The sequence below is a fragment of the Diabrotica virgifera genome, chromosome 9 (genome assembly GCF_917563875.1).
Source record: "Diabrotica virgifera virgifera chromosome 9, PGI_DIABVI_V3a".
Taxonomy (NCBI): Eukaryota; Metazoa; Arthropoda; class Insecta; order Coleoptera; family Chrysomelidae; genus Diabrotica; species Diabrotica virgifera.
Window position 1 is genome coordinate 94668468 of NC_065451.1, and position 17309 is coordinate 94685776.

Below are 17309 nucleotides of genomic sequence, written 5' to 3' on the forward strand. Positions count from 1 at the left end.
GTAGAACAAAATTAACAGTTGTTTTCAATACAGATTTTAATTCTCTACAAATAGTTTCTTATGACTTTTGATGTAAAATAATTAGGGAAGCAGGAATTCAACAGTTTAGAATTTTACATTGAGTTTCCTATGGCCCGTTTTCCAATTCACCACCCGGTATAATACTTATGTATGTATTGTTTAAGATATTATATCAGTATTGTTAACTGTAATCATATCGTTTGCTAATAACCCATGTGGTTGATACGATTATACCAATAAAAAATTTACATAAATTAGTTAACAGAATAGTGCATATACATTGATTTACTAGATAACAGATTATAATTGTTTTTTAATTAATGATACTGAAACCTCATGATTTTTAGTTTAAGCTTATGACAATTAGCCACATTGTTAGGTAACACTGAAAATGTTTTAACAAAAAGTGCTTTGAGATCTAAATCTTTAATACGATGCACATCATAAAAATAAGTTCGAAATATGTTTTCCATTTTAAGAAAAAAGTTAAAGGTAAATTAAAGTAAAAGTAAATATAATATTATACTCAAACCTTCTCATGATTTTTAGTTTAAGCTTATGACAATTAGCCACATTGTTAGGTAACACTGAAAATTTTTTAACAAAAAATGCTTTGAGATCTAAATCTTCTAATAGGATGCACATCATAAAAATAAGTTCGAAATATGTTTTTCATTTCAAGAAAAAAGTTAAAGGTAAATTAAAGTTAAAGTAAAAGTAAGTTTCTTAGTTGACTATACCTAGCTATTAAAGTCTTCAGTCAAAAGTTATGCATTTTTTACAAATTTTACTGTTGATAATTATGCTACGTATTAAATATCCAGCAATTTATGTAGAATATTTAATTCAACCTTACTAAGTGATATAATTGGTGAGTTGGGGATTTTATTCATAATATTGGCTTGAGGCATCTTATTATTTGATTTATTATTAATAAAGTCTAAGAAGCCTTATAACATTTCTCGGAAATCTTTATTATAACTTCCAGAAGAAGGATTTTTCACGTGAGTAGATACGCAAAGAATTTTTAAATTATTTTTTGCTTGTATTGCACTCAGGACAACATTTTTAGCTCTATGTGAAGATAATCGATTTTCTAAACAGTCCTGTGTGCACCTAGCGCCAAAAACAAACTTATATCCTTTTACATTTAACAAATCTTCCCTTAATTCTAGAGTTGTCTTGGTAGTTACTAAAAGACCTGTTTGATAAGGTTTCCATTTTGGATTAATTCCTACGTTTAACATTTTTATAATCTCAACAAACTCAAAACATTATAATCTTTTGTTTTTTGAAACTCTTCAGGATTACTCTTGCTCGACGTTAAGTTCATTTGTCTGCAGGTAGTAATATGCCACCACTTATGAAAAGTATTTACTATTCAAACTGTAGTTTCGTACTCGAGCTTATTATTCTTATTAGCTAACCACTGCAAACTTGATCCAACAGTATGACATTAGAAGTGTTTTCAACTCCCACTTTACGAAAATGTCTATTACCATAAATATATTCTTCTTTAAATTTAGGAGCTATCTTAAACTCAAATTCATTCTGAAAATTTAACAGTTCCTAAGAATGCTTTGAATTTACTTTAATCGAAGGCAAATTATACCTATAATTACAATTTTGTTGTTAAAAATCTCTCTTTAAATTTTTGTACAGAATTTTTGCATTTATTTTTTCTACGCGCCGTTTCTTCCTCTCCATTGTAATTATATGACGGAAATTGCGAATTGTTACAAGTACCACTACAATGTGTGCATATAACGCATCATTTTAATCCGGCTTTTCTGCATTCACAGGCTTTCTGGCATCTTTTTTGCACGTACAATAAATAAGTTTCAATAACGATTCTGGAGCGGGAGGTTGGAGCATCGTAACAGGACTTAGTCCATTTTGTTTCTTTTCCATCCCCATTGTTCTGCATTGTTTTATACTCCTACCACTGCTGAACCTGGTGGTAGCGACGCAATATTACATTTACATTTATATGCTAATTTTGTGAAGCATACATATCTATATCCGTTGAAAGACATGTTTTTCTTACCTTTCATATAATTGTAACCGTTTAATTGAAGGAGGAACCGTTGTCCTGCTTTAGCAATGATCGCTGGATCAACGTTTGGATTTTTAAATACCTCAATAACCTCGTTCAAATAAGTACTCAAGTGCATTAACGAATTTAATTTTTACTTGGTTAAAGAGTAAACAATGTTTTATTACAGTCACCGAAGGCATGCAAAAATAAAATAGGGTAACTGTCCCAGTAATGGACACCCAAGAGAAAATTTTAGATTAAAATTGTCTCAAATTTACAAATATTTTATAAACATGATTTAATTATATCGCATACAACCTGATATTTTGTGTAGTTATTAATATTATTTTGCAAAATTACCTAAACCTCAATATTTTATTTTATTGTATCATTTTGTGACAAAATGCCAAATGTGCTAGTGGTGGACACATTTGAGGCAGTAATGGATATACTTTAAGTATATCCATTACTGCCTCAAAAAATTAAGTATATCCATTACTGTCCATTACTCACCCTAATAGGGTGAGTAATGGACAGCATATAAAACTGATAAAGGGTCCCGCAACACTCCGTATGGAAAAGTGGTCCCGGTCAAATTTAATGGAACTTTGGTCAATGATAGTCCTCAGTGAGTAGATTAAAAAAGTCCATGGTACCTAGGTCTGAAAAACTATTATTCTCGAGCTACAGCCTTCTGAGTTAAGTACACTAATTCACGGTCAAGTGAATGAAAATATCTATTACTGGCAGAAGACATACTCGATTTTCTTCAGAGATATTTGCGTGTTGCATATGAATTCGTGGTCAAAAATAGATGCATCGTATTTTAGTCTTCAGAAAACCTCCGAAAAGTCCTCAGAAAAGTGAAGAAGTGCAATAGAAAATGTGCTGCTAGAGTGGCATAACAATTATCATGTTTTCATGAATGCTTCACACTTATCCATTACCAGCATAGCTGCAGTTCGACCTTATTTTTAGAAAACTATTGAACAGTGGCGGATTTAGGGTGAATAGGGGAAATTCCCCCGTTACACGGTCCAGAATTAAAGAAAAAATTGTTGAAACATGATTATTACACGTTGAAATATGTTAGCTTACATGCAACTTACTACAGACAGACAAATTCAACCCAATTAACTCGACAGTTACGAAAATAAAGGAAACATATTGCAGGTATAATTTACCTATGTCTTTTATATAGTTTGGGTTTATCTATTTTATATATTTTGGGGTTAGTGTTTTATTGGAAATCGTTCTCTCTCACAAGGCAAATGTTCCGCCACTGCTACTGAAGTATCCTGATAGGTCGTTGATTAACACGACATAATATATCTTGCATTTAACCGAAATCAGCAAAATCTTACCGTACAGATAGTCGAAGATCACGGTGAAGCGTTTTTACATGTCTGCTCATATGGGAACAAGGAAAGAACTAACTATAAAAATACTGGGGGGTCGAAATGGGGCTAGTAGAAGGAACAGACACGCAAACCTTCATGCGAGACGGCAGCTCATTTGTTGTGCGGGAGCTAGGTCGTAGATTCGTTAGGGAAGGGGAGGGGTGTTAAGATGACTAAACTACCATAACCAAATACAAAGGGTACTTACTCTGACTAGAGGATCTTTCTACTATTTAAAAAACAGGACGCCGTTCGAAATAAATCCTCTGGTTCATTTATGGGTACTTACAGGACATTTTTCTCACTTACGGGTACCAAAAGGGGGGACAATCATCATCGATTCCTCTTTGGGGTTATACTGGGCTACATCTTTTCTCTATACTGGCTTCTATGCCATATTCTTTTCTTCTGTACTAAAACTTATACAGTTGCATTAGACATTTGGTTAATAATTTTCTCCAAAGGGTTATACAAGAGAAATAAAATAGGTACACTTTCACAAACATTTATTTAAAACCTCAAACTTTAATAATTTTTTTTTAAACAAAAAAATTTTAACAGGAAATGATTGACTTTACTACAGGACAAAATGTCTACAAATCTTTTACATTAGTTCAGTACAAAGAATCTTCAATTTTACATTATTTTTCTTGAATACAACAAAATTTAACTTTGTTTAGCAGTGTATTTCAACGATTTCAACACAAACACAAGATTTGACGTAGCTGTCAAATGTCAAAGTCACTGTCATTTTATTTTAATTACATGATATGCAAATTTATATTCAAACAAAACAATTTTAAACAACTATTATAGCAAAACAGGACTTTTAAATATTATATTACGGGATCTTTAGATATCAAACTAACAACAAACGTTATTACAAGAAACTTTTCCATTTTGAAAGCGACTATTATACTTTTAAACTCTTTACCAATAAACTTTAGTATATTATCCTCTTGAAATTTAGCAAAATTAGCAAATGTATCATACCTCGTTTATCTCAATGCAAAATCTCTTCGTCACACGTCACAACAAAACAAACGGGGTCATTGGCCTGAGGCGGGGAGGGACATGGCTTCACTTTCACTCTTCAAACAATCAACTGGAGGTTGGGGTGTGGGGGGTAGACATTCCATAACTCAAATCACAAAGGGGGCTTCTGGGAAACTGGAAACAAAACATCACGGGACAGGAACGACATTTCTTCGATGAAATCAGGGCTTGACCATCATACATAAGATAGGAAACCAAAGACAACAATGCCGGTTTGTAGAACTGCGTATTTGACTCTCAAGAGGCTTTGATTTTCCATACAAATCCATCACTATGTGGAAAAAAATCCTCTCAGAGCACTCACCACACATTCAGATCTTCACAGCGACCATTCTACATTTTACCGGCGGGGAACAAAAGGACTACGCCCTACTTCAAGCGAGTACCAGCCGAGGAGATGCTATCTCCTTGGGACGTAAAGCTGGACTAAATTGCGCTTCGCTCTGAAGCTACAAACAGGGACAGTACGACGAAGTACCGAGCGATTTTGATCCTTAGGGATGCTTACATGACAAAAACACATCACTTTCGGTTGGACCAAACCATTTTTTGAAAGGGGGTTTCAACATTTCTTCTAGAAAGTTCATCTACGCATCAGCACTTCTTACAAATTGTAACACATTGAAATGTTGTGCAATACTTCATAGCTGTACACAGGGGCGGCTTGGGATATTTTAATGATATTCAACTTCACAAAATAAATTAAAAAAATGGACATTCTTTTTGGGAATTGGGATATTAAATTAATGTTGGAGTTTTTTTCAAACGCTACAACGGTTAGTAAATAGACAGGTTGTCTGGTAACTTTCCACCAACGTAGAGAATCTAATGGCAAGAGTGACGTCACCCAGAATGTTGCATTCAAATTCATTCACTTCACTCATTGAAATAAACTCGGAAAGTAGAAATGATTGAAAATATATTAATCTATGTATATTAAAAAAATACGTTTGGATTTTTAATGACTATTTATTTCATATATTCTTTAAAAAATGTGGGAGATACCTCTCCTTCATTTACAAAGTTCTCTAATATATGATTTAAGACTGTTTATAGTATCTTCTTTTTCTAAAAGTTTCTGCTGAAATTTCAAGTTTACTTCTTTCATGTTGCTTAATTCTCTTTTTAGTATATCCAATTCTGATTCTTGAAATTCTTTATTACATGAAGATATTTCTGGTAAATCAATACGTTGGGTAGGAATATTCATTTTTAGTACTTGTATCTGCTCCTCTTTTGTATTTTGTAAAATGATATGTTCGACAGCATCTTTGTTTTTTTTCCTGGCCGTGCGTCTTGACCTCATACTAATTTCTTTTACATCATCTTCATTTGGCAATAGAAATACCGAGGGGATTGCTGAAATTAAAAGTTTTACTTACAACTAAGTATATGATGCTATTATTAATGATACTTGTTTGTTTTTGACTTAATTTTTTAAAACTCAATCACAACAATATCTCGAAGTCAATGAATTTTTCGAACATTTAAAAGACTGTGCCTGCTTACCATCTTTTTTCAGCTTTTTAGGTTGAATGTTTAATAGTTTAGGTTTCAAAGCATCCTCATAATCTTCCATGCGAAAGTATATACTACATACCCTTTTATTGACACAGGACCACTTATTCTTCCTATAACACTTGCTGATCCATTGCTTCTGAATTTGTACATTTTTTGGAAATGTAAGCAACATTAAATTCCTTCTATCCTTTTTGGACTTTTTTGAATCATTTTTCGCTTAAATCAAATCACAAACAACCTCCGACCTACCTCTTGGAAGTTTAAACGTTTAATTTAAGCGAGAAGCAATGTTTATTTGCCAAATAAACATCCTTTTTCTATTTCCGACGGCGATAGAATGTATTTTGAGTTAAATACATTGCATACATTCTTCCTTTTTCGTCAATTAACTTAATTCAAAAATTATTATTTTGGCCACCCTGTATAAATAATGATATTAATGTTTATATTACCGTATAGAGAATTGAACAGCCTTTCAAATGAGGTGCCACACGACCCCTATTCCCATTTAAAAAAATAATCGACTACGTTACCACGCTCAGATGGATGACGTCACTAGTATGAAATATATGCCAAAAAATTGTAATTTAAAAATAAAAATCGACCTGTTCCGGGATTTTTTTCTAAAGTGGTCCATTTTAGAGAAAATGAATTCATTCCATAATTTAGATCCTCTCTGTATGTTCTTTTTGGTGTCCTCCCTTTTAATATCTGGTTAATATTTGCACATCAAGTAGAAATATGAAAGGAACATTAAAATTCAGAAGCACATCCCACATATTGTGATTCGCACAATTAAAGATATACCAATATTCCAATTGAGCTGTCAGTTGATATAATATATTTATAATATAGTTAATTTAATATTATTAAATTAAATTTAATACCTTTTTTTGCACGATTGACCATTTTTGACTGTTTACCGTGACAGATTTTACGTCAGTAGGTGACATTTACTAGCAACTCGACGGTAAGTAATCCAACTCGACGGTAAGTACTCCAACTCGACGGTAAGTAATTTACTTACCGTCGAGTTGAAAAATCTCTTAATTTTAATTTATTTTTTGAAAGAATAAAGAAAACTAACGAATTATTTATTTGCAGAATTTCTAAATATGGAATTTTATCGTCTGGTTTATTAACGACTGCAAAAGTACGCTGGATGTTCGTTTTTGTATTGGGTACTTTTACAATCATTAAACCATCCGTTTGTTGGATGTCATTCATAGTAATAATATATAATTCTTCTCTTCTACAGGCACCAGATATTCCCAATATCATTGCGACCTACAAATTATGAAAAAATCTTCATTAGAGTATTTCTTTTACCTAAACTAGCTTATATTACCTTGTGAACTAGAAATTCTTCATCCGGTGCTTCCATCAGAAATTTTTCAAATTGCTCCCGTATAAAAATGCTCGCTTTCTTAGGCCTATAGCCAACATTTTTTCTCTTCAAATACGCGATCAAAGTTGAAAACTTGGAAATATGAATGCCATCATAAAGAAAAACGGTGGATTTAATCATTGAATATTCTGCCCAGAGGCTTCCAGGAGCTTTCAACTGCATATGTCTTTGAACGAAATAGGCCAATAGAGTCTTTTCTTCGATTCTTAAATTCTTGCCTTAGCACCATTTTTTAAAACTTTGGTAGGTATTTTGATAACGCATTTTGGATTTTTCGGGAATAATTGCGGAACACCCTTCTTCCCAATCCCGTTCAATTTCTTCAAATTCACTTTCGCTCATATTTTAATTTATAATAATCAAAATTGTACTTAAAATTATTGACAACTAAATAAAAACTCAATTCTCCATTGTTGTTATGCACCCTAGTTACTACCTAACAACCAAAGTATCTATCTTGATAAAATGAATGAAACTAGTCAATATGACGAAAATGTTTAATTTTATAATTTATAATGGTATCAATCGTGCAAAAAACGTTATAAGCATGTCGAACGTTAACGGTAACCGATCTCAGACAATAATTGGAGTCGTCGCCCCGCTCCTCCTCCAAACAATTGTCTTCGATCGGTATAAAACCCTTACCGTTCTCCATACTTAATATACTATAACAGTTGTACTGCCTTAATCACTAATTATAGAGAGAGTTTGGGTACAATAGCGCATTGTAGCAATATGCTCTTGCATCAATAAATATAGACTTTACTATACTGAGATCTTCTTTTTTTTCCTTACTGTCCTGCTTGATTTACACCTTTTAATTTTTTTAAATAAGTTTTTTGCTACATAGCAGCTATATATGTTAATGTACCTTGTTCAATGTAACTTAAATTAGTAAAATTATTTATTTCATTAAGACATAATATTTTTAGTATCACGAACTGGCTCATGGGTACATTATTTGATAAAAAAAGCTTTTAAATTCGATAATGATGTTGAACCATCATTTTCACAATTGCCATAATATGGAAAATGTGATATTTCATAATTGTTTATTATTAATGATTTAAATGTGTTGGCAAAGGAATAACAACACGGATTTATATTCCTAATGCCGTGAGACCTAATGGATCCAAAGAAGTTCTCCATAGGATCTTAATGTAAGTTCCTGATGGCTAAAAATTGGAAACCACTTTTGTTTAATTTGTTCCACAGATATTTTAAAGCTTTTAAAGTGTGCATCCAGGTTCTTTATAGAAGAAGGTTAGCGAGTAATATTTATAAATATTAAAGTTTCAAATATTTTTGTAGCTTCTATCCAAAATTTTTCATGTTCAGAATTAGAAGTAACTGCTACTCTTAGTCTTTTCCTCCCTTCCGGCAACACTTTTGCTTAATTGACACAAACACTTTATCCATGAACAGAAGAAATTCTGCAGCGTTAACAGCTTTCTTTGGCATTTCAGGACCTAAAATAGACAAGTACAAAATTACCATATTTTTACAGAGTATAAAAAGAATGAAAATACCTCGTTGGATTGTTGAATGTAAACGCCATTTATTAAACAGTGGTCTTATAATAGAAAAACGTATTGTTCAAATATTTTCTTTTTAATACAATACTGAAAATGTATGAAATGTGCAAATAAATTGATATTTTCAGAAATAATAATTGTTGTTTGCTTCCTGAAGAAGTTTAAAATTGACGCTTGTACCAGGAGCTATTAAAATAATCGTTTTAAAACAATTCACACCATGTGTTACTGGAAATATGATATTGCAGGATATATTTTATTGTAAATTATTTTTTAATACCAAATTTTTTAGTTAAGTGACTTGCTTTTACTACATAGCATTTGTATACATACTGTGTTTTCCTAACATCATCATTGCTGCAGCAACTCGTGCACTGAATATTTGAGCGGCAAATGAAACTATCGTTTTTTTAATTTTTTACATGTGCCTCTGTCTGTTTATTGCACACTCTGTAATCATTATCTGTATCCTCTATTGTTTATAATTTTGTGATATGGTCCCAACTGGCTAATTGTTGACCATATCTCCATGAATAAGAAACATTATATTTAAAAAAAATATTTCTCTTGCACTTTACCATATGTGGAGTTTCAAAAATAGGTACAACCTCTTGTCCATTTATTTCGAACCCAAATGATTTCGTATCTTTTTTTTCTGCAACATATTTTTGTTCTGTCTGTTTGTACAACTCTTTAATAGTAGCACAATTAGGTCCCTCTTAATCACAAGCAGTGGCCACCACTTTCAAATTTATATCTTGGGCTTTTGAAACCACTTGCTTTAGTGAAGATACCAACAAGTCTCTTTTCATGCCTCCTTCATTAAAATAATATACCAGAGGCTGTTTCCATTTTTTATTGATACCACGTGCCATAAATACAAGGACCTTATCGGCTAATACAGGTTTTCTACCCTCCTGTCCATTATCTTGGAAACCAATCAGCATATCTATATCTTTTTGGTATAAGGGTTGGCTCAATGGCCATTTCATCAAATATTATAGTAAAATATTTATCGACACCTTTCATTTTGTCTACACTCCCCTTCAATAAATCAAAAATGCCTGATTTATTCCAGTGTAACAGGTATTCTTCTCAATAACTGAACAAGAGTACGTCTAGATGGCAACGCAGACTTTTCTTAATACATACATACTCTATGCTTCAATGCTTTTGGGCTTTGTTTTAAAAGAGATAACGCAAAACATTTATTATCTAACGTAAAACGTCTTCATTTTGGTGAAAGTTTTTGTAATGATAATTTACTCAGAATAAAATTATGTGAAGTGGAATTTATATTCTGAAAATCAGGAAAATTTGCTAGGTTTTTTGCCATCTTAATTTTTTATTTCTTTGTTGTGACTAATTATTTGTCCAAGCGGTTAGCAATTTTTCTTGTCCGTTGGACTATTTTAGTTTAGGTTTTTTACACTATAACACACAAATTCTGTCCTACCATAAGGTAACTAAATCTAAACTTTAAAAACTAAGGTAGGTAAATAAATCTAAACTTTAAAAACTAAACTAAATCTTAAATACTAAGGAATTAACTTAAATTAAAATTACTAAGAACAATTACGAGAGAAAGTTAAAGACGATAAAATCAAAATTAAATCTGTAACTGTAAATCAGTGGAAGCACGTGGAAGACAAAATAAAAGACGATGTCAATTGCCTAACTGTCATCTGTATTATTTTTGACATAATTGACATTGTCGAGTTAAGCCTCGTTTGATTATTTTATTTGTGACATTCAGATATGGTGTTAACATAAATGATTGGTTAAAGTGTTCGTGAGCGAGTTAGGCTGTCATTCTTTATCGATTGACCGGGGTCAAAGTGGCGGGGGAAATTCCCAAGGTTATTCATATAAGGTTCCGGGGTATAGTTACTGATTGCTATCTCTGCATACTGTGTCTCAGTGCTGCCGCTGAAGTATTTAGGAATGTACTAGAATTCTTCATAAAATGTACTAGATTGTACTCACTGTCGCCAACGACCGAAAAATGACACTTGACAGCTCAAAAAAAAAGAATGAACCCAAAAATGAAGAAATGACAGATGACAGATTATTTTGTTAGATATCAAAATAAAAGACAAAGAAAACAACAACTAATTTTATTTTTTATTTATTTAATATAGTTTATATTTACATTAAAACAACATAACTGAAACTTTTAAAAATACTTATTGAAAGCAAGTGTAAGGTCTAATAAAAAATATATACATTTTGTATAAATTTCATTTATTTTCAAGCCACTTTCTTGTGTTTAACACAATTTACTATTTTTAATGGGAATAATCCCCAGCTTACCTTTAAAATTAAGTTTATTTTAATGTTTCCAATTTTAAACTAATTAACCATGTATTTTGTGATTCAATTAAAACGTTTAACAAAATTAAACACAGAAATAAGTTGGGAGGATTTCTACTTTTTTTGAACTTCATTGTACAACTTGGATGATTCATTCACATATATATAAGCTTTTCGATTTATGCTGTTTGAATTTCATGCTTTATTATGAGGTATATACAGGGTATTTGGTAAAAAATTGGCCATAGCTTAACCTTACATTCCTGAGGTTAACACAGGTCGATTTAAGCTAACTTACCTTAGTACAAAAGTTGATGATAATCTAAATACAGGGTGTCAAAGTTAAACTTTTATTTTATTTATTTTTGAATTTTTCCTGACAGGCATGGGACAACAACACGAAAGGCTATAGCGGGAGAAGATGGTCAAAAATGCCCCCTCACCGATCAGCGCCGCTACTTATGTTTTCGATAAAGGATATAAAATTATGCCCTCATGCAAATTTTTAGCTTCCCAGATGCCCTAGAACCTCTTAAATCGAGAAAAGAAGAATTTTCAGGTTTTATTTTTTTGTGAGCCCAATTTTAATTTAAAAAATCTGAAAAAATTCAAGAGGATGTATATTTTGAATACAAAACAGCCTGATTTTTTTTCAGATTTTTGTAATAAAAAATGAGCCCAGGAAAAATTTTTGAAATTTTCAAAAAAAATTTAGGTTAAGTAAATATGATTTGGCCAACTTTTAAATAGTATTATTTTGTGTTTTTTGTTGTTCTTTTGAATGGCAGAGACATAATTTTTAATATCTGAGCGGAAAGAACGAAAAAATTGAAAAACCCGTTTTTGGCTGTCTCGAGATACATCTCGGGACAGCCAATTTTAGGATTTAGGATCCTGACTACAACTGAAAAAAAAACACTAAAAGTGTAAATTTTGTCATAAAATTTGGTATGTGGGCTTATAATAATATTTGGAAAAGCTTTTCCAAATAACTTTTTTCGATTTGTGAATTCTCAGTAGACCGCGTTTAAAATTTAAATTTCAGTTGACTATTTTAAAAATTTTGAACCATCAACCTTTATGACTGTGGCAAATTTCAAATCTGTATATATTTTGATAGCCGAAATATAGGGGTGTCTTCATCTTAAATGCGACACACTGTATATTATCAATTTGATAATTTATTGCAACTGATATAGTCGTATTTTTTATACCTAGATTCAAAATATTCATTCAAAATACTGACTAATTCACTAATTTTATCATAAATAGTTCAAATTGATTGCATTGAAGTATTGAACCAATTAATGTGTAATAATATAATATACAGGGTGATCAACTTCTGTGACAAAGTCCAATATATCTGTTATTATACAATATATGAAAAAAAGGTGTTAATAAAAGTTATAGACACCTTTAATGTACACATTTTAAAATTAGTTAGAAATATACAGGGTCATCCATAACACGGTGCCAAACCAAAGTTATGTTTTTTTAAATAGAACACTCTATATTTTATTCAAAATCTGGTTTCTCTACATTTTTCTGATTAAAAAGATATGCCACTTGTCTAGGGTTATACCGAGCGTTTGAAAGTTATGAGCACTTTTATTAAAAAATCATACTGATTTGATCGCCCTGTATGTTTCTAACGGTGTAATATAAACTAGTCTTGTGACTACTTTTGACTGTCAATAGTAAAGTAGTTTTGCAACAATGTACATTTTTTTTAAATTTACACAAATTGTCCATTTACCAAAAATCCATACATATAAGAAGGGGTGTTCGGCAGGGATGTGTGCTTTCCCCTCTTTTATTTAACATTTATTCGGAAGCCATATTTCAAGAGTCTTTGGAAGATGCAGAGATGGGAATCAAAGTGAATGGAGTATTAATCAACAACATAGGATATGCTGATGATGCTGTCTTAATTTGCGACAACATAGCAGATCTTCAACAACTTGTCACTATAATCGGAGAATACAGTAAGCGAATGGGATTAGAGATTAATACCAACAAGACCAAATTCTTGGATGCATTTGAAAACTCCACCATAACACTAATACTAAGTCCATTGAGAGAGTGAGCAAATTCAAATACCTAGGAACGTGGCTTTTTGAAGACTGGGCATCGGACAGGGAAGTAAAATGTCGCATTGAGCAAGCTCGACAAGCTTTCGTAAAATTCAGGAAGGTACTGAGCTGCTCAGAGTTCGACCTTACACTGAGACTAAGGTTTACTAAATGCTACGTGTGGTCGGTGCTGCTATATGGCATAGAGGGCTGGACACTCAAAACGAGGGATATAAACAGATTAGAAGCCTTCGAAATGTGGCTTTATCGCCGTATCCTAAAGATACCATGGACGGCGAAAGTCACAAATGTGGATGTCCTTAAAAGAATCAACCAAGAACGTCAGCTTTTCGAAAATATCAAGAAAAGAAAAACGGCGTATTTGGGTCACATCATGCGAAACGACAAATACCAGTTCCTTCAACTTATAATCCAGGGTAAAGTTGAAGGCAAGAGAGGAATAGGACGCAAAAAAATGTCCTGGCTCGGAAACATAAGGCAATGGACAGGGATTACCGACATACAATCACTGATACACATTGCAAGAAACAGAGTTAATGGAAAATGTGATCGCCAACATCCATTAGTGGATTTGCATTTGAAGAAGAAGAAGACACAAATTGTATACAGGGTAAGTCAAAATGTAAATTAAAGATTTTCTTCATTTTTTTAAATGGAACACCCTGTATTTTATATTGTCACCAAAAAGCTCTATCAATATACTTACATATCTTTTAAATATTCCCTATACCTAAAGTTATTAGTTTTCGAGATATTTTAGTTTTATTGTTGATAACAACATGTATTACTTAGTCATTAATAACAATACTTTAATTTATGAAGAAAACTAAATTAAATAAAAAAATATTTAACGTACTTCTTATATTTCTTATAAAAGTTGTTCAAAGTGACCTCCCATAACGTCTACACAGCCTGGAGACGAGTTTCGAAAGACCTACTGACGTTTGTAAGCATTTGTTATGTGACACTTTAAAAGGCGTCTTTAATCCTTATTTTCACATCGGCAGCTGTTGTTGGAGATGTCCTATACACTACGTCTTTAATATAACACCAGAAAAAGAAGTCAACTTTGTTCAATTCTGGTGATCTAGGTGGCCAATGAACTGGCCCATCTCTTCCTATCCATCTTTCAGAAAATAATTCATCGAGTTCACCGTTGACAAGTGCGTTGTAGTGAGCAGGGGCTGCAGGGTATTAAAGAAGTAGTGTATAGGATACCTCCAACAATAGTTGACGATATAAAAATAAGGATTAAAAACGCCTTTCAAAGTGTCACATAACAAAAATGCTTACAAACGCGAGTAGGTCTTTCGAAACTCGTCTACAGGCTGTGTAGACGTTATGGGAGGTCACTTTGAACAGCTTTCATAAGAAATATAAGAAGTACGTTGAACATATTTCTATTTAATTTAGTTTTCTTGATAAATTAAAGTATTGTTATTAATGACTAAGTAATACATGTTGTTATCAACAATTAAACTAAAATATCTCGAAAACTAATGACTTTAGGTATAGGGAATATTTAAAAGATATGCAAGTAAACTGATAGAACTTTTCGATGGTAATATAAAATACAGGGTGTTCCATTTAAAAATATGAAGAAAATCTTGTATTTACATTTTGACTTTCTCTGTATACAATTTGTGTAGTTATAAAAAAACTGAATATTTTTACAAAACTACTTTAATATTGACAGCCAAAAGCAGTAAAAACATTAGGTTTTATTACACCGTTAGAAATATACAGGGCGATCAAATCAGTATGATTTTTTAATAAAAGTGCTCATAACTTTCAAACGCTCGGTATAACCTTAGACAAGTGTTATATCTTTTTAATCAGAAAAATATAGAGAAACCAAATTTTGAATAAAATATAGGGTGTTCTATTTAAAAAAACATAACTTTGGTTTGGCACCGTGTTATGGAGGACCCTGTATATTTCTCACTCATTTTAAAATGTGTACATTGAAGGTGTCTATAACTTTTATTAAAAACTTTTTTTCATATATTGCATAATAATAGATATATTGGACTTCACATAAATTGATCACCCTGTATAGAGAGTGAGGTTTATGTACGGAAACCCTCAATTATCTCGGGAACTATATTCCTTATACCTAATGGTCATAATTTCGGAGTTATTGCTACATTTATTTAAAACAAAAATTAACAAATTATAAAAATCAATTTTTTCGGCCCGGTTAGACATTATTTTACGTTCTTTGGACCATTGGGAACAAAAAAGTTATTTTGTAATTTTTCTCTAAAGTTAATCGTTTTCGAGTTATAAACAATTTAAAACTGAAAAAAAATCGAATAATGACGATTTTCAAGGTCCAAAAACACAGATCAAAAATATTATTTTTGAAACTGCCCAGTACATAAATTCAAGTTCAAGCCTTATTTTATCAGTTACCAATAAGTAATTTAAGCTTGTTTCATTCTAAAATATTGTTTTTTAGTTGTTAATGCAGCCCGATCGCCCGTCCTCTCATATGCGCTTCACTAACAATTATTAGAAAGCAATGTTTTAGAATAAAACGGGCCAAAAAATTTTATAGCGAGCCCCTAGAAGAAGGGCTTAGCTTGAATTTGGGTACTTAGCAGTTTCTAAAATAATATTTTTTATTTGTGTTTTTGAGCCTTGAAAATCGTCATTATTCGATTTTTTTCAGTTTTAAATTGTTTAGAGCTCGAAGACCATTAACTTTAGAGAAAAATTACAAAAGACCTTTTTTCTTCCCAATGATCCAAAGAATGTAAAATAATATAATGTCTACACGGGCCGAAAAAATTGATTTTTATAATTTGTTTAAATTATTTTTAAACACATGTAGCAATAACTCCGAAACTATGGCATTTAAGTATAGGGAATATAACATGAAAAATAATCAGTATTTCTTAAGGACTTAAAAACGCAAAAGAAATAAGAAAGTTTATTAGATTTCCAGAAAAACGGAAGACCTGACAACAATGTAATTATCACTATAATATCGGCTGCATTAGAAAACCCCTACCCACAAAAACCTATAAAAATCGTGCAAGATGTTTCCGAGATAATCGAGGGTTTCTATACATAAAACTCACTCTGTATATTATAATTATTATAATAATATTATATTAATACGCATTAATTGGTTCAATACTTTAATGCAATCAATTTGAACTTTTTATGATAAAATTAGTGAATTAGTCAGTATTTTGAATGTATATTTTGAATCTAGATGTAAAAAATACGACTATATTATTTGCAATAAATTATCAAATTGATAATATACAGCATTTAAGATGAAAACACCCCTATATTTCGGCTATCAAAATATATACAGATTTGAAATTTTGTACAGTCATACAGGTTGATGGTTCAAACTTTTTAAAATAGTCAACTGAAATTTAAATTTTAAACGCGGTCTACTGCGAATCCACAAATAGGGTGAATTTTCGATATGCGATTCGATTTGCTTCGCGTTAGAGATATCGAAAAAAGTTATTTGGAAAAGCTTTTCCAAATATTATTATAAGCCCACATACCAAATTTTATGACAAAATTCGCACTTTTAGTGTTTTTTTTTCAGATCTAGTCAGAATCCTAAATCCTAAAATTGGCTGTCCCGAGATGCATCTCGAGACAGCCAAAAACTGTTTTTTAAATTTTTTCTTTCTTTCCGCTCAGATATTAAAAATTCTGCCTCTGCCATTCAAAAGAACGACAAAAAATACTATTTAAAAGTTGGCCAAATCATATTTACATAACCTAAAAATTTTTTGAAAATTTCAAAAATTTTGCCTGGGCTCATTTTTTATTACAAAAATCTGAAAAAAATCAGGCTGTTTTGTATTCAAAATATACATCTTCTTGAATTTTTTCAGATTTTTTAAGTTAAAATTGCTCTCACAAAAAAATAAAACCTAAGAATTCTTTTTT